General features: G+C 43.2%; 1 protein-coding gene and 1 long non-coding RNA gene across 6 annotated transcripts in view; one reads left to right on the forward strand and one right to left on the reverse strand.

Moving 5' to 3' along the window:
- The window catches only part of CD28 (CD28 molecule), an 83549-nt gene that overhangs the window by 62446 nt on the left and 2257 nt on the right, over nucleotides 1-18846 (reverse strand). Inside the window, exons 1-2 of one of the 3 annotated variants that reach the window (XM_073218314.1) lie at nucleotides 10815-13843; nucleotides 4581-4682 (exon numbers count right to left, since the gene is read on the reverse strand). The gene's annotated coding sequence lies outside the window, so the exon portion shown is untranslated. Of the gene's footprint in view, nucleotides 1-4580; nucleotides 4683-10149; nucleotides 13844-18846 lie in introns of those variants that run through there. The other 2 variants (XM_073218313.1, XM_073218315.1) reach the window with 2 other exon arrangements.
- Nucleotides 1760-17148, forward strand: LOC140844986 (uncharacterized). 3 transcript variants are annotated; one of them, XR_012123601.1, is made up of 3 exons: nucleotides 1760-4279; nucleotides 7692-10169; nucleotides 16528-17148. It is a non-coding gene; the product is annotated as an uncharacterized lncRNA (long non-coding RNA). The 3 variants fall into 3 exon arrangements; XR_012123602.1 differs by lacking the exon at nucleotides 7692-10169; XR_012123603.1 differs by lacking the exon at nucleotides 7692-10169 and having other exon boundaries at nucleotides 16576-17148.

Below are 18846 nucleotides of genomic sequence, written 5' to 3' on the forward strand. Positions count from 1 at the left end.
GAAGGGCAGTGAACAACTGTCCGCAAATATAGATACAGTATGGAAAGGCAAGCATATGAGCCAAGCTCTGGCTATTGTTACTGTTACAGACACTGTGAGTTACTGTTTTATCACATTGGGGATGGTGGCATAGTTCTGGTTTTTTAAAGCCTTTCATTCGTTTTGCCAATAATTCTAACACTTGAAAGTGTACTTTCAAACACAGAGGATTGAATACAGGATATAATACTGCATACAAATTGAATACCATATAACAGAAAGTTTTATACTTTGTGGAAGACCTGGAGAATACATACAAATTTTGGTTATCTGTGTGGTTATCTGATTTTGGTTACCTGAGCATACTCCCTCTCAAGGAATATGGAATAAGGGGAAGGCTTAATTTAAGGACAGATTCTGCATTCCAGAGGAAATTTTCAGAAATGAGTAGTCAAGGTAAATTAGACCAACCCTAAATCTGATGTCTCTATCAGAGAGCATTACACATCTCAGAAGTTTTCTTTACTCTAATTTGTGCTTTGAGATGTAACTGTCCTCAGGATGCCAAAAACAGGAGATGATGAGCATTAGACTTTTGAAAATTCCCAAAAGTATTCTTCTTCCTGCCTCTTTATCTTCCAACTAACTTGTACTGGCAGCTGTTTTCTTCCCTGTAATCTTGTGTCTGCACCAGATACAATGTTGGAGCCTCTTCTGAAGAAGCTTTTGCTTCAATAAATTTTATAAGAGAAATAAATGTGAGAACTTCCCATCTGTCAATCATATTCATTCAAAATAATAGCACTAGCCAGGGACCAGAGGTTGTGAGGAGGGAAGCCAGAGAGGGGGAGGAGGGAATGTCATGAATTGTTCCCCTGCAGCCAGTATTGCTCAGCAACAAGTGTTGATGCAAAACAAAAGACCACTTCAGAAAACCAGAGACAGAAGCCAACAGAAAGAGATCATTATAATCATATTTTAGAGCTAAAACGGCTTGAATTTCATTTGCTGGAGCCTATTTAAGTGTCCTATAAACAAAACAATTTAACATATCCTTGTATAATAATATAATACTAACATGATGACAAACATGTATAGTGGTATCTCAAAGTATCTAACAGGTTTCTCATCTTCTGCTCATCTGCCACAGTGCTGGGGATAAAAGGTAGATGTTCTAACACAGGGAGGCAGCGTGGCACAGGGTTATGAGCACAGCCTTGGCATCCCACCAGGATGAAGTACATGTATTTAATGCTATTTGAAGTCCCATCCTCACCTCCTACTGCTGTGTGACCTTGGTCACATTTCTTAACCCCTCCAAAGACTTGGTTTCCTCACTGGCTAAATGAAGATTGAAATTTAACTACTTGATGGTTATTGTCAGAATTAAAAGAGATGATGCATATAAAATATTGAGCCCAATACCAGGCCCTAAAAAAACACTGAGTAAATGTTTGTATTTATTGTCAATAAATGGATGAATAAACACTTTTGTTTTCCTTTTAGACTTACCATTTTCTATCCTCATCCCACCCCTAATCTAAGCAAAAAGGAGGGGAGTTTCTGGAAGCAGCTGTGGCACGCTTGCCATGTCAGATTGCTAAAGAATGAGATGACGCTGATTTGCTGGACCTGGCTTCACAGCTGGGTCAAAGGCCTGCCACGCAGCTGTGCTTCCTGCAGATGATTCCTCCCCCTGCTCCCTTTAGCCTGGCCCCTGTCTGGCTTCAGGACTCCAGTCACACAGCAGCCACCATCCCTGTCTGCACAGAGGTGAGTACTGTGTGTAAGCGCTCAGGTACTTCCCTTTCAGGAAGTAAGAATCACACAGCTTTCATGTAGAGACATAGTCTCCTGGGGCAAAGTCCACAGTGCTAACAAGAGCCAGGCATTGCAGGGCGGCGGATGGGGGGAGGCTTCTGAAAACACTTTGTCTTTTTCTTAATAGACAAAAATATGAAGTGTTCCTAGCTTTAGATCTTAGTTATTTCTGTAAAATATTTACTTAAGTGTCTTACTTAACTCTTTCAAAATAACATCAAGAATGACCACATACCACATTACCAGAAAAAATGACAAGGAAACATTATTTAGGTCTATGGGAACAAAGAAATCAAGGAGGAATTACACAATTACAGGTTTCCTTTGACAAAAGAATCAAAAGGCCTCGCACAACAGACTGACTTTACGACTGCTTTGGCTCCGAAGAGGTGGGTGGTACCGTCAGTCCAATGGTTTATCGATTATCTGAATGTCCACACCAGGGAAAAGAAATTTGGTCCCGTGCAAAATCCAACTACTGCTTCAAATGAGATGCTGTTAAAACGTTTTAAAAACGCTTCCTAAACGAACACAGAAAGCAAGAATGTAAAGGAATTTGTCTGTGTCAGAAGTTACAGTTGTGCAAAATGACACTGAGTTTAGCTGGACTAAAGCACAGTGAAGCACTTCACCCTGAAGGAAATTACAGTGCTGTCATCATGTTTGCAATAAGCCTAAAATGAAGCCCTGTATTTCTGCTAAGTCTTGAATAAAAAAATGGATCAGGATCTGGCTTCCTTAGAGGAAGAGAGAGAAGTGTGTCTTTGCTTCCATTGAAGAGGATATTCACTTGATCTCAGGACATATACATTTTGCTCATCTTTTTAAAATTCTGCCTTTTTAAGAAAGCTCTTTGACCCGAATTTGAAAACACTTATTATGTGCAGAAGATGTTACTGTCTTTTCCTCCATCAGTTCTTAGAAGTGCACTTGCAGCTTATAACGGGCTTAATACACAAGCAGTTCAAGTGGAGGCAAGAGGTACTGGGAATATGACACATGGGTGATGCTGCACTTCCTGAGCTGTCCCCAGCAGTAAATGCAGAAACCTTTAGTCAAAATTTAATGAACCAGTCCACAAGATGTTCCCACATTTTTAAGACTCAACCGTAATGTAGAAAATAAGCTTAGCCACATATGTTCAAGAGCAGTTAAGACAAACCTGAGGAAAACTGACAATGCTCCTGGGGCAAAAAGCTCAAGTAAGTGTCACTCTGCAAGACTGGTTACTGGGTAGGAGAGACAAAGGTCACTATACTTCAACTTCTACATTTTCACCTTCTGTTTTTCATTCCCTAGAGTTATATATATAGTTCTTTAGGCTAGAGATTCCTGATGTTATCTTTTATCCTAATAAAATACCCCTATGGTTACAACTACCTAGCCAGATCCTATTCTTACCCCATTTCAATACTCAGAGCACCTCTTTCAGTTTTGAAAACATAAAAATTGAATTTTTATGGACAGACATATGTCCCAGATTGATGTGGTTTAGAGTCTCAGACCTAACATCCATAAACTTACAGATTCTGGTTGCCTCCAACTCAGAAGTTGATGTGTCCACTAGAATAGAAAGCAAGAAATAGCCAATGCCATTTTTTTTTTTTGGTATATCTGTACCTTTCAGGAAATAAAAATAGTTACAGCTACCATTTATCAAGTGTTATACTAGGCACATTGCTAGAGGCTTTAAAACATGATCTTCTTTAATCTATATAAAACTTTTTGAAGTAGAACCTATTATCTTCATTTTACAGAGTAGGAAATTAGGATTCAGAGGAGTTAAGCAATTTACCCAGCGTCATAGAGCTAATAAATCAGAGAACCAAGAGTTAACCCAGGCCAATTTAACATCTATTACACAATGCTCCCTCCCAAGCATCAAGTCTGCTTGCCCTGGGCAAATATTACACTTATATTTCAAAAGCCAAGGAGAAAAGGGCGGAGGAAGCTGCTAAATGGGGGAGAAGCAAATGGAAAATTCTGTGGCTGTTTATTTATCCACAAAGTTAACTGCAGGAGAGACACAATGTACAAGATCCTTGCAGGGTTGTACTATACTTCCTGCCCTCAGGGAGTTAACATTTTAATTGGAACGACACATAAGAATATAAGTCAAAATCAAGTTGGTGCTTCAGTAGAGGTACAGACAAAGTACTGTGTGTAAGAGGGTGGAGGAAGAAGGAATTGTTTTTCTTATGGCTTAGCAAAGAATGGGAAAACTGTGTTTGCCCATTAATCATTAATATCACATCTATTTTAATCTACTTATCAAGAACATTTGACATGCATATGCCAAAATTAATGTGTATTCATTTTGAATATTCAAAGTCTTTCAAGTTAATGAACTGAAAAATCTGCTTCTACATTCTCAAATGCTCTTGGTAGTGATGAAAATTGGTAAAATTTAAAGAGAAACATTTTTTGGAAAGCAAACCAGTGTCATGGACGAGGCTTACAGAAAGCATCTACTTCACAGGTAAGTTCTTGGTGTAAAGATGTATATATAAGAATGTTAATTCAGTCCTTGCTTCTTGTAATAATAATTTGGAATTATAATTGACCTAATGCCCATCAGAGGAGGATTATACACTGGTATATCCACACAATGGGCTGCTATAAAGCTGTTAAAAGAATCCAATACTCATTAAAGAGAAGAAAATCCCCATGACAGTTTGTTGAGTAAAAACAAAGTAGAATAGAGTATGATATCATTTATATGAATATACACACACATATACAAATGGGTAAAATAAACAGATGTCACGAGGAAAGCTTACCACAATGTTAACATTTGGAAGAGTTAGGGTGACTTTATTTTTTAATGTTTTTCCATATTGCTTGAAAAGTTGATTGATTGCTTCTGCATCCGTCTATTATTTCTGTAATCAGAAAAGAAAAACAAGAATGTTACCTTATTTTGGGAAAAGGGCAATGTATCTCCTTCTAGACTTACTTATCATAAAATGATATATTCCAGAAAAAGTATTTCAAAATATATTTCTGTTAAAGTAATTTTAACAAGTTGAACAAAACCTTGTCTCTGTTAGATCATAGGTCTGAACTTGCTTTGTGGACATGCCTCCATGAGACAACCATAACCACATTAAAGGAAGTGAGCATGTGGGAGACTTGGCTATCTTGTTACTCAATGCAGAGAGTCAGTCAAAAAGAGCCAAAGATTCCCTTTAGCATATAATGTTTATTCTAGCAAGGAAAGCCAGTCTATACCTTTCATTCAGTTCCACTCTAAAGGCAATAAGGAATAAAATATCAGTAACTTTGAGGGCCCTTCTAAAGTGATTCTGCTGAACTTCATGCCAGAGAGCCCAAGTAGCTGGAGGAAATATGCTATATATTGGTTGTTCTTTTCTTCTATATTTACCAGTGATTTTGTGTTTATAAACTAAATGACAAGAGTGTCCAAAAGGCATTTCTAATTTTGCATGCATTATAATATACACCTCCAAACCAAATCAGCTAAAGAAGCAGGCCTTCCAGACTCATTTCATTATAAAGAAATGACATATGTATGTTAGGTTATACAAGTCAGCTGTTAGCTGATGAAAGAAACCAATGTGCACAAAGATCCCTGGGCTTTTGTTTCCTCTCATGCAAAACTAGGCCTCTTGCATGGTCAACATTCTAAGATTCTATGATGTACAGCAAATGTGCTCTTGAGGGTTTGAAAGTTGTATGGTTCTCGATAGACAGCATTTCAGAATAAAATCTGTTCCAATTATGGGAGTGAACTGATTATATGAGGAGTATGTGTTTGCTGCATTCCTGTCATTACTAAAAAAGCACAATTATCAATCTCTAAAGCATGGCTAAGTGGATCTGATGTAAACAACCTGATGCGAAGTGCAGAGGTGTAATAAAACATATATATATATCAGTAATGAGAGGTGGAAAAAATTATCATAAAGGAGGAAATGAAGAGATAAGGTGTTTTTAATAATGAAAAGTATACAAAAGGGAACTTAAAAAAAAATCTAATGAATTAAACTGAGGAAAAATAGCCAGAAAATGGAAAGCCCGTCTCTGTATCTAAAATGATACAGAGGTTTATGTAATTCATGGTTTTATATGAATTCCCCTAAATTGTCTCAGATCCTCTTCTTTGTCATTTAAACTATTCTTGCCACTTTTAAATAAATCCACAAGTTCCAAGACAAGGAAAATCCTTAACTCCATACACATTTCTGTGGTTAAAACCCAAATCATTTTCTACAAAAGCATACAATTTTCAAGTTTCCCCAGGATCAAAATGGAAAGAAAGTTCTCAGGCTCCCAAGTAGTTTAGTTTATCCTTTCCTAAATGTTCAATGTTTGCATCATTGACCATGGGAAATTTCTGGAAGTTTCTCCATCAGTAAATCCTCACCTAACACATTTTCTTCCACGACATAAAAAAGAATAACTTTGTTGAACACTCTGAAAATCATATAGAGAAGTACATTTTGTACAAAAAAAGCAGTAGGTTCAGAGACCAGTGGGTTTGCTAGCTGCCCAGCGAATAAGCCTGGGGAATTCACATAGGCACCAAGGGCATTTTCTTTTCAACTGGAACCGCCCCTCTTCTAGAATAACATTCAGAACTTCGGAGTCCTAATGATCTCAGTTCAAATCTGCACTCTGGTACTTACCAAGGGCATGTGAATTTGGTCAATGTACTTATACTTTTTGAGTCTATTTCCTCATCTATAAAAACAAAATAAGAATACCCACTTCACAGAATTGTTGCTGATCATTAAATGAGAAATCATAATATAGAAGATAGAAGGTGTTTAATAAATGTTAGCTCCCTTCACTCCCAGCTCTCCTTTTCTACATCCCTGACCTATTTATACAGAAACATAATCTATTTTATAATATCTTTAAAGTACAATGACTATACTCACTTCTGCAAACTTTTTTATTGAGGTATAGTTTACATTCAATAAAGTATGTAAAGTACACAAACAAGATAATTTACATATGTATATAAGTCCATGTAATCTCCACTCAACCAGATATAGAATATTTACAGGCCCCCAGAACATTCCCACATGCCACTTCCAATCACTATTCCTACAGAAGTAACTATTATTCTGACTCTGACCATTATTGCTAATCTTAAGTATTTTGAAATGATAGTAAAAATAAATGACAATACTGTCCAGACCAAGGAATGAAAAAGCTCTAGTTAAAACGAAGGAAGTAGATCATATTCTACCATGAAAAGATCCCAGAATATATTGCTTTGTATTATTGATGTAACTGAAAATTATAACAGAAATGATCATAGAAAGAATGGTAGATGGAAAAATGGAGAAGAATGTGAAGAGTAAAGCTATTTTGAGTTTTTGAAATCCTCACCAAGTGTGGCCTCACTTAGTAGCAAAGGAAGCCACCAGTCACCTAATTTGGGAGACAGCAGGAAGCACTGAAAGGCCACATATTTACTGAAGGACATGTATCCTCTCCCTCTGACTTGGGCACCACATCCTGAGCTGGAATTCTTCACAGTACTTGCAGAGCCCTACCTCCCCCATCCCCATCCAAAGAGCATAAATGAAAAGCAGAGAGCCCTTCGCTGCATTCCCACACCCATGGGAGTTCATCACACTCTCCCTAAAAGTAACAATCAAATGAACGTTCTTCCAAGCTGTAAAGAAATAAGCCTCAAAGAGCATTTTAGTTGGTGTTAGCCAAAACCAATCTAACGACTTAAGGCTTTGAATTGGAAAATCCTGAACCTATCTCATTTGCATCTTTACGTTCAAACTAACTTTTGGTTAAATGGATTTAACAAGTAAACAAAGGATTTCAAGCAGAGTAAATTGGCTTGTTTTTCAAAATAATCCAAAACCTAGTATGTGAATGCCACCTTCACTTTCCCTTTGCAGGTACGTGTGAATGGCTGGACACACCCACAGCTGTACATTAATCCTTTTCTTCTAAATGCCAGCACTAGCCTTGAAAGCCTCCTTGCTAGTAATTCTCACTTTTATTATCTCACTTCGAAAGCACAATGTAAGCTTCTTTTTTCTCTTGTCCTGTTATTTGTAGAGATGGGAAACAACCAATGTCTTCCTTATAATGACCCTTCAGATATGTTAGACCTTTATTCTCTAAGCTAAATAACTCCACAGCTTTTTGGCCTTTCCTCTTAGCCCTTATTTTCCAAGCCTTAATTACATTTTTGCTCTTCTCTGGAGTTCTGCCACTTCCCCCACATCCTCCTTAAAGGGGAGACACAATGTAGCCTCAGTTGGGGTCAGAACAGTGCTGGGAAAAGCTGACAGGCCACTTCCTGCCTTTTGCCTTCTATGCATCCCACTATCTTACTGGCTTTATAAATAAACAGCACTTACTTAAGTCTATTAGGACCGCCACATTGGGCTGAAGGCCATCTTTCTTCATCTTGCCTGGCAGCATTCTGATTTTGTCCTATAAACGTTCTGCCCTTCTCCCTTTGAACTTTACCTAACTCCAAATATCTTACCCAGTGAACTGTCTGGGACACTTCACATTTGATCCTTACTTTCTCCACTTCCTCACAAAACCTTTTGCAAATTCAGAAACTGTCTACCCAGAAGTCAAACCACTGTCAAGATTACTGAGATCTTCCCCATCTCCCTCACACCATCCCCAAGGCAAGCGCTGACACTCTGGTGGTAATAGCCACTGTTTATAGAGAGGTTATGCTAGGAAATCGTACATATGTTATTTTGTTAATTCCTCAGGACAGCCATCTGAAGCAGATCTTATTGCCCCCATTTTAGGGAAGAGGATCCTGAAGTTCGCTAGATTAAGTAATTTGCTACGGCCACAGAGCAAACGAGTGCTAGATTCAAACGTGGGTCTTTCAAACTACAAAATCCACCCTGCCACAGGGCCAGGAAATCAGTGCTCACTGGCATTTGGGTGCAACCCACTTAGCAGATGTGACTCCATTTATAAAGTACAGGTATGGTTTACCCAAAAATCAGCAACAATCGTGGGTGCCTGACAGATTTAAGAAAAGGAAAAGGTTGAAAGTACAAGAGAGGGCAAGACAGACACAGGGGGCGGAAAGAGAGGGAGTGGTTGGAGGTCACCAAAATCTGTTTCCTGTGACCCTATAGGCTTTCAAGTGCCCTCTTCTTTCTAATCGTAAAAGTAATAATGTGGGACAAAGTGTTCAACAGTCCTGACAGAGTGTAGCACATCTCCTGCATTCCCCTGAATCACGCAACATGGCCAGGAGTAAGAGAGCCAGAGAAGAGGTTCCCTAGAGACTCCTGTGTTTAGTCTGTTGCTTCATCTGTTCATTTACCCCTAACTATTTGGAGGAGTTAAGCATTATTTGTCCTATTAAGTCTGTAACTGCCTTATCAACAAAATGAATTATAAGAAAATGGAGTAGAAATGCAGTGGAAAACTCAAAAGTCATCTGTCTGTATGTGCCAATATAGCTGTATATGTATGTAAATGCCTAGAAAGAAGATTGGAACCATGCACAGAACTGCAGCCAGGGGTAGTAATGGGGGAAGAGGGGAGGGGTAGGGCTCTCCTAAATAATACTACCTAATTCTTTTGTTACAAGATGTTTGCATATTACATGGTTTAAAATTGTTTTTAAAATGTCATCTGCCCAGAACCCATTTTAAGGAATTTTATTGTTTCTCTTCTCTGGAGTTCTGCCACTTCCCCCACATCCTCCTTAAAGGGGAGACACAAAGTAGCCACAGTTGGGATCAGACCAATGCTGGGAAAATAGAACATCAGAAAAAAAATCTCAGTTCTATGGGCAAATTATTAAAGAAAATACAGTAAACTGATGTAAAGTAAATTGTAACAAGAAATGTGCATTTGAAGAGGATTGATTGGCTTTTAAAATTGATTCTCTGAAATGAAGTTTTAAGGCTCCTAAGCAGAAATAGAATTCTTAGTTCTCAATCAATATCAATTCTACAAATCCATATTATTAGGAAGAGTGACCCAAATGTTAAACTTTTTGAAGGGTCCCCACCAGTAAGATGGCAAACTTCCGGCTTCTCTTCGGGGGGGGTCCTCGGTTCCCGCCGGCGCCACCTGAAGCCCAATCACCTCTCGCTCCCCTCCCAATCCCAGCACCTAGCCAACAGCCACCAGCCCCGTAGAAGTGACACCTCAATCAATTCATGCCCCCTCCTATATAACCCAGCACCTTTCCCTAATAAAGCGGAACTCTCCGGTGAATTGCTGCTATGTGTCGCTCCTTTCCTTTCATTGGTGCCGAAACCCGGGAGACGGGACACCCCAACTGGGCCCCGTCTTCCCCCAACACCAGCAGCAGCTTGCCCTCGTCCTCTTTTTCTGGCGCTGGCTCATCACACTCACCACTCCTCTCTGGCCTTTAGGTAAGTTTTCCCCCCGGAGTGGGCCACTCTTTCCCGAGCTATCGCAGTGCCATTGACCGTGATCGTCCGGCAAGGCCCTGACGCTCGGGGATGAGGAGGGAATGCTCCCCGCCTCAGGCCTTCACGGCTGCGGCGGACCCTCAGGCCCCTCCTCCAAAAGCCATAAATCCCCGCCTCAAGCCTTTACGGCTGCGGCAGACGCTCAGGCCCCTCCTCCGACAGTCAAACGCATTCACCATCCCTTCCATCAGTGCTGAAAGTTTTTAAGCAAAATTTCCCCAGGGTGGGCCACTCTTCCCCGAGCTATCACAGTGCCATTGACCGTGATCGTCTGGCAAGGCCCTGACGCTCGGGGATGAGGAGGGAACTCTCCCCGCCTCAGGCTTTCACGGCTGCGGCGGACCCTCAGGCCCCTCCCCAAACAGCCATAAATCCCCGCCTCAAGCCTTTACGGCTGCGGCGGACACTCAGGCCCCTCCTCCGACAGTCATAAATCCCCGCCTCAGGCCTTCACGGCTGCGGCTGACTCTCAGGCACCCACCTCCAACAGCCATAAACGAGGTGACTCCTTTGTGGATGAGAACGCTCCCTTTTCCCCCCCTCCTCCTTCTGTTCCGTCCGCCGAAAACGCCTAGCGCTAGGTACCTCGAGACTCCGGCACTCTGCCTTCTTAGGGAAGTCTGGGGAAGTCATATACGAGTTTCCGCAGACCACCAAGGATCATCGGGGACACCCTTTGTCTCCTTGTGGTCTGCTTCCAGTCCGAGGATCTCCGTTCGTCTTCCCCTGTTTGTCTCCTTCTCTGTCCTTTAGCCATGGGAGCCTCCTCATCCCTCCCTGAAAGTTCACCTCTTGAATGCCTGCTTAAGTATCTGGCTACCCTCTCCCTGATGCCTGATATAAAACCAAAACTTCTCCGTAAATATTGCTCCCAAGATTGGCCGACATACCCCCTAGACAATAAAAACCAATGGCCTGCAGGGGGAACTCTTGATCCTAACATCACTCGCGATCTTTTTTAACTACTGCCAGCGCCTAAAAAAATGGAAGGAGATTCCCTATATCGAAGCTTTCTGCCTCCTCCTCTCCCCGCCCCCTCCCAAGTTCTCCTAGCCTGCAAGCCGCAGTCCCCGCAGAAGCCTCCTGTTCACTCCCTTCCCCTTCTTCTCCTACAACAGCCCTTCTCCCTTCCTCCCCAACCATCTCCTCCCCCATCTCACCTCCTCCACCTTCATTCCCTGCAGATTAAGCCTGAGCCTTTCAGCCCCCCTTTAACTAGGTCCCAGGGGCCTCCTCCGTCTTTGCCCTCATCACCTGTTTCTCCCCTGTTAGGGACCGCCTTTGTCTTCTCACATGTTTGTAGGGAGAATGGGAAAGCACCTCCCCCCATGTCTGAACGCAGCATGGGAAAGCACAAGCTAGAGAACAACCGGTGCAGTCCTTAGAAGTTATCTGTCCACAAAAACATATCTTGCCAAGACTCCTCACTCTGAAAATAGGGAGACCTTGAAGATGTGTAGAAACACTGCCCCTGCTTCTAGCTATGCCCTTCCCCCACTTGCCGATGTGGCAGGAATAGAAAACAACGCATTCCATAAGCAATTAACTAGAGCCCTGCTGTAGCTCAGTAGAGCATGGGACTCTTAATTCAGAGTCATGAGTTCAAGCCCAACTAGAGCGGCAGAAGTAAGCAGCTGGGCTGCTAGCTGGCGACATGTGGGTCCGATTCTATCTTTCTTTATTTTCTTTGCCCCCCTTCTGCACTTCAGGACCTGCTCGACTAGGCACGGCTAGACCGCGTCACTCCCCCACAGACTGAGCCAGAACCCTTCAGTCCCCCTCAGACTCAGTCCCGAGAGCCTCCCAAAATTATCGACCCCTCTGGGAGGTAGCAAAATCCAAAGGCAGCGTGCGCGTTCACATCCCTTTCTCCTTAAGAGATTTAGCCCAACTAGAGAAACGCCTAAGTTCCTTTTCCACTGATCCCATGACATACATCAGGGAGTTTCAATACACCCTCCAATCTTACAGCCTCACACATCATGACATTTTCATGCTCCTGGCCAATACTCTCCTCCCTGAAGAGCGTAGACGAGTTTAGGACTTCGCCCAAATGCAGGCTACTGAAACCCACAGGACTGACCCCACCTATTCCCCTGGCCCCACTGCTGTCCCCGAACAAGACCCACACTGAAATTATAACACCACCATGAGTCTCCGCTCTCGAGATATTTTTGCCTCCTGCTTAATAGCAGGTCTGAAAAAGGGCAGCTTGTAAAGTAGTCAATTTTCAAAAGCTCCAAGACATAATTCAAAAGAGAGATGAAATCCCCTCCGAGTTCTTAGACAGACTCACTCAAGCCCTATTACAGTATACCAGCCTGGACCCAGAAACACCTGAAGGAAGACATGTCCTTATGACATACTTCCTAGCTCAAGGCTACCCCGACATTAAAGCTAAACTCAAAAAGTTAGAACAGGGCCCCACTACCCCACAGACTGAGATCCTAACAGTGGCCTTTAAAGTCTTCCATAAGCGGGAGGAGGAGAAAGAATGCCGTAAACAAAAGGCTGATCAGGCCAATTTCCAGATGTTGGCCCAGCTGATAAAACCACAACCTGGGCGCCCCTCTACAAACAAGCCCCCCCAAGAGCTTGTTTCAAGTGCAGAAAAGAGGGACATTGGTCAAGGGCGTGCCCCTCCCCCAGATCTCTTACCACCCCATGCCCCAGATGCCACAAAAAGGGCCACTGGGGGTCTGATTGCCCAACTACCCGAAGGGGAGGCTGGACAAACAACCCCCATCCTAAGCCCGCCGTAGTGGGGCTGGCAGAAGAAGATTGATGGGGCCCGGGGGCTTCTCGTCTGACCATTTCCATCACCAAACAGGAGCCCAGGGTTACTTTAACAGTAGACAGTCACCCCATCTCCTTCCTCCTAGATACAGGAGCCACCTTCTCAGTCTTGTGAGAATACCGGGGCCCTACCACGCCAGCCATTACTCCTATAGTCAGAGTAGGAGGTAAACATATTTTCCCATTAAACCCCCCACCCACCCTTTTATGCACAATCCAAGACAATCCCATACCTTTCTCCCACTCCTTCCTGGTTATGCCCCAGTGTCCCATCCCTTTACTAGGACGAGACATCCTTTCCCTCCTCCACGTTTCCATAACTATATCCACTCCCACAGCCCCCAGTACTCCCTTTCTGATGGACCTCATAGCCGACGACCCCCCTCTACCCAATGAAAGCTCTGGTTCTGCCCTCATACACCCTGTAAATCCCAAAGTTTGGGACATTACAAGCCCCTCCGTGGCCCTATGTCCCCCTGCCTCTATCAAATTATGTGACCCCTCTCAGTATATCTGTCAGGCCCAATACCCCCTAACCACTTCAGCCCTCATAGGCCTCCAACCCATCATTCAAGCAGACCCACTCACTCCCCATTTAATACCCCCATATTAGCTGTTAAAAAAACCAACGGATCTTTCCGCCTTGTCCAAGACCTTCACCTCATCAACATAGCCATTGTCCCTATCCATCCCTTAGTTCCAAATCCATACAGCCTCAGCATCCCACTTCTCAGTCCTAGATCTCAAAGACATACCCCCATATTAGCTGTTAAAAAAACCAACGGATCTTTCCGCCTTGTCCAAGACCTTTGCCTCATCAACATAGCCATTGTCCCTATCCATCCCTTAGTTACAAATCCATACAGCCTCAGCATCCCACTTCTCAGTCCTAGATCTCAAAGACCCATTTTTCTATCCCTCTAGACCCCTGCTCCCAAGATTTTTTCATCTTCACCTGGACGGACCCATACACAAGACATTCTAAACAACTCACTTGGTCAGTTTTGCCACAAAGCTTCCGAGATAGTCCCCATATTTTTAGACAGGTCCTAGCTCAGGACCTCAAACAGTTTCATCATGATCACTCCAAGTCCACCTTATAATACATAGACAATCTTCTACTCTGCAGTCTCTCGTGGGAACAGTCTCAACTTGACACTGCCTCCCTACTTAACCTTCTAGCTTCCAGAAGTTACCGAGTATCCCCCGTCAAAGCTCAAATCTCTTCCCCTCCTATCACTTACCTCAGATTCCTTCTATCTCAACAAAGAAAGTCCATTACCTTAGACAGAAAATGGCTCCTCTCTGACCTGCCCATTCCCAAAACCAAGACAATGGCTCCTCTCTGACCTGCCCATTCCCAAAACCAAGACAAAAATCCTTTCCTTTCTAGGCCCTTTCTAAGCCTAGCTAGATATTTTAGAACGTAGATCCCTAACTTCTCCCTGCACCCTGTTAGCAAGACCCCTATACAACCTCAGCAAGAGCCCCCCTAAAAAACCATTATCCTCCTCACCCCGACACTCCTTCATTAAGCTCCGTCAAGCCCTTGTAGAAGCCCCAGCTCTCCGTCTTCCTGATTTGTCAAAGCCCTTCTCATTGTACATTCATGAGAGGTCCAGTCAAGCTCTAGGAGTCCTAGGCCAATATGCTTTGCCCCAGTAGCTTATATCTTCAAGCAATTAGACCCCACAGTTCAGGGATGGGCCCCCTGCCTACGAGCATTAGCCGCTGGACAGCTCTTGCAGAAAGAAGCTCATAAACTGACATTCAGGGCACCCCTTACCATTCTGTCCCCACATCACCTAAAAGATCTCTTAACCTACAAAAGTTTACAGACTCTCCCTCCCTCCAGACTCCTGATCTTACTGTCCTCTTTCCTCCAAAATCCCGTTCACCCCCTTTGCCATCCATACCCGAATCATGACTTTTTCCTCCTTTACTGCTCTCTCGCTTTTTTTCCTCATTCCTATTGTCTTCCCCACCACCCCAGCCTCCTTTGTATGGCGATTCAAAGTCAGACAGACTTACACACAGCATCAAACAAAAGTTACTGCCCTCATTGCCACACCAGACTGCCCTCTGAAAAGCTGCTCTGAGCCTTTATACCTCCACTTTCCTCCCTTCCTAGCTGTTCACTAGCAGCTACCCTTATTCTCCCTACCTCTGCTTCCTCTATGACCAAAAACAAGCCTATTGCAGGCGATGGCCAGATACCTACAGGAGATGTCCCTACTAGTCTTGCACCATTCACTACATAGGTAACTTCCAGTACCCACAGTATTACTCCTCCAACCGTTTCATGAAATATCCCAACGGCTCATTCTCCTTATCAATCTCAGATCCCTGGGACTCTCGATGGGCTGCCAGAGTCACAGCCTCAGTTTACTACGGGGAGTCCTCGACCCCCCACAGTACCCTTCATATCTCTCAAAAGTATGTTCCCTCTCATTCCCAGATCTCTCAATTTGCATCAGATAGCAGACATTCCGAAAAAGTCATTATCCAAACTCTTGACGGCGCCTCTTCATCTTCTTATCCCCGCCCCTCTTCCCATTTCTCCTACTCTTCATTACAGCTCATTCAGGACACCACCATCTTTCTCAACCACACCCTTAACACAGCCAATTGTTTCTTGTGCGCATCACTACAGCGTCCCCTGCTGGCCGCCGTGCCCCTTAATATTTCCAACTACTCCTTCCATGCAGAAAGACAACCCCTCTGTCCCCTGGCAGACATACCCCTATGGGAACCAGAATACGCAGATAATCTCACCATCCACCACTGTGTAAGCCCAACTCCACCCCCCTCCAGCGCACTTCACTGCCTCTCTATCTACACCCCTACCTCCGGCTCTAAGACTTTTACGCAACCGGGACACTTCTTTTAGTGTAATGGCAGTCTTTTCAACTCACTGCCTCTCAACTCCGATACACCCTGCATTCTCGTCACCCTAATCCCACAGTTAACACTTTACAGCATGGCAGAATTCCTTGAGCTCCAACCTCCCTTGCCCTCGTGCACAAAAAGAGCTGCTTTCCTTCCCATCATAGTCAGTAGCTCTTTGATCACCTCAGCCATTGGGGCAGGGTTTTCGGGAGAAGCCTTGGGTCACTCTCTATAGGCAGTTAGAGATCTCAACGCCAAACTTGAGGGAGCCCTGACATCCACTGCCGATTCTCTAGCCTCTCTCCAAAGACAGGTCACTTCACTAGCTAAAGTCACCCTTCAAAACCGGCAGGCCCTAGATCTGCTTACAGCCGAGAAGGGCGGCACCTGCGTCTTCCTCTGGGAAGAGTGCTGCTATTACATCAACAAATCTGGCATTGTAGAAACTGACATTACCAAACTCACCGACCTTGCCTCCAGTCTCCACTCTGCTTCCAATTCCAACCCATTCTCGTCAATACTAACAAACCCCCTCCTCACCTGGCTCTGGCCCATTGCAGGCCCCATAATAATCATTCTTCTCGCCTGTCTCTTCTTACCCTGTATAATAAAGTTCATCAAATCCCAAGTCGGAAAAATGTCTAATCAAGCTTTCAACCAGCTTTTACTCAGGAACTACCAGCTTCTGGCCACAGAAGATCCCTCACCCTCACGTGACCTCCTCACCACATGCTGAGATGGACCCCTCTCTCCACTGGAAACTGTTCCTGGAAACAATAGCCGCAGACGCCTGGCTCCTGACACCCATATCCTCTTGGCCAACCTATGGTTACAGGGAACCTTCATTGATTTCCAAACCTGAAGAAGTCCACATCTACTCGTCCTTACTGCGGGGAGTCCTATCAACCCTTTCCTCCCAATCCTCAAGCCCTCACTCCCTTCTCCGCCCCTGTTCAGCAGGAAGCAGCCAGAGAGAAAGCAACGTCCACAAACCCATAGAGGAGAAAGGGGGGAATGAAGGGTCCTCACCAGTAAGATGGCAAACTTCCGGCTTCTCTTCAGGGTCCTCAGTTCCCGCCGGCGCCACCTGAAGCCCAATCACCTCTCGCCCCCCTCCCAATCCCAGCACCTAGCCAACAGCCACCAGCCCCGTAGAAGTGACACCTCAATCAATTCATGCCCCCTCCTATATAACCCAGCACCTTTCCCTAATAAAGCAGAACTCTCCGGTGAATTGCTGCTATGTGTCGCTCCTTTCCTTTCACTTTTCCTCAAGGATTTGATGAAACTTTCTCTACTGTTAAAAAATTAATGTCCTACTTTGTATTACCAATTCTGAGGAAAGTTGGACCCATACCAAATCAAATAAGAATTACTTTAAAGTTTTAAAATTAATTTCATGACTTTTCTAATAACCTTAACCTTACATATTTCAGTAACATATTCTGAGAGAAAACTGACAAGTTTATCAATGCATCTTTAAGTGTCAATAACTAGAGAACCTCTATTATGTAATCACTCTGATTTGGATGTTTATTTTATGGAATAAAGACAATTGCTTAACATTCTAAACAAAATATTTTCTAGATTTCTCAATAGTCCTTTAAGCCTGACTGCCTCTGTAATCTGCTTGTTTGCAAAAATAAATCCTTTTCAATCACTTCCTGGCCAAAGTTTAAACTAAAAAATAGACTCCACAGTTAATCAATAGGTTGATCTGCTGATACAGTAAAGTGTAGCTAGGCCTGACCAGAGGGCACCCTGCTCAAACAGTAAACAACTTGTTCTTGATATAATTCAGCAGAGAGAACCCAACCTAGCAATAAAACTGACTCACATGGATTAAATAATATGCAGATCCTCAGTAAATGTTTGTTGAAATGGATGTCGAATCAAATGTGTAAGGTCCTCCATTGTATGATATGATGACAATCATTTGTAAATAGTATAGGTCTACTGTAAAGGTAGTATCTTTTTTTCTACAACAGAATATCCTTTAATACTGTAGTGTTTATTATTAGGCAGTGTAAAAAATAAGGAAATTTATAAATCTAGAGAGCTAGTCAAAATGAATATTCTATGAATTAATGGCTGTCTCTATACAGGGAAGTTTCATAATGTGAAAAATACATAAATTGTTCTATGCAGCCTATATGGAATTACCTTAATTTAAATATGATCTATTTAGGCCACCTTTTGGTTGTCTCTGTATCAGGCTTTTCATTTGTAATAACAGTGTGAGAAGAAAAACGGTAAACGTGTATTCTTGGTTTTGTTCTTACAAGGCTGCATCTACCTGTATTATCTACAGGCTCAAAATATTTAGGGATCTTTCACAGTGGCTTTGAAAAAAACAGTTTGAGTCCACAATCAATTTTCCTTATCTGATGGGGACTGAAGGATGCCAGTAAAACACTGAAAAATTTAACAACAGGTGAGTTCTACAACTCCCATTTTGGAAGTAAATATACCCTAAAACCACTGAACCAAGACTAATCAAGCCAGGCAGGCAACAGCACTAGCATCTAATGAAACAACAGGGCAGCAAGATCAGAAGTTTCCCCCTTTGCTAGAATGTGATGAGCAGTCACGGGGGGTTATTTTTGACAGAATTTGTGCCTTATCTTCCAATTCTTTGCTCACAAGTCTCCTTTGAAATAGATGCAAGCATTGGCAAGTGGAGCATCTTCAAATCGTCCCCTGAGCAAGCACACTGCCTGAGGTCGGGGCCTGGGGACAGACGTAACAGACAATAGGCAGAGTGATACCAAAGGCCCCAGGCTGGGCTGCAGCCTCACCACAATGGCCAGGGAAGGCCAGGGGCTGAGAAGCTCAGCTACAAATTGCTAGAAACCAGTGCAGAGCATGGTTGAAGGTGAGGGCCCTGCAGCGAGACCACTTGGATTTGTATCCCCACTCTGTCACTTCCTAG

Source organism: Manis javanica, chromosome 12, assembly GCF_040802235.1.
Source record: "Manis javanica isolate MJ-LG chromosome 12, MJ_LKY, whole genome shotgun sequence".
Classification (NCBI taxonomy): Eukaryota; Metazoa; Chordata; class Mammalia; order Pholidota; family Manidae; genus Manis; species Manis javanica.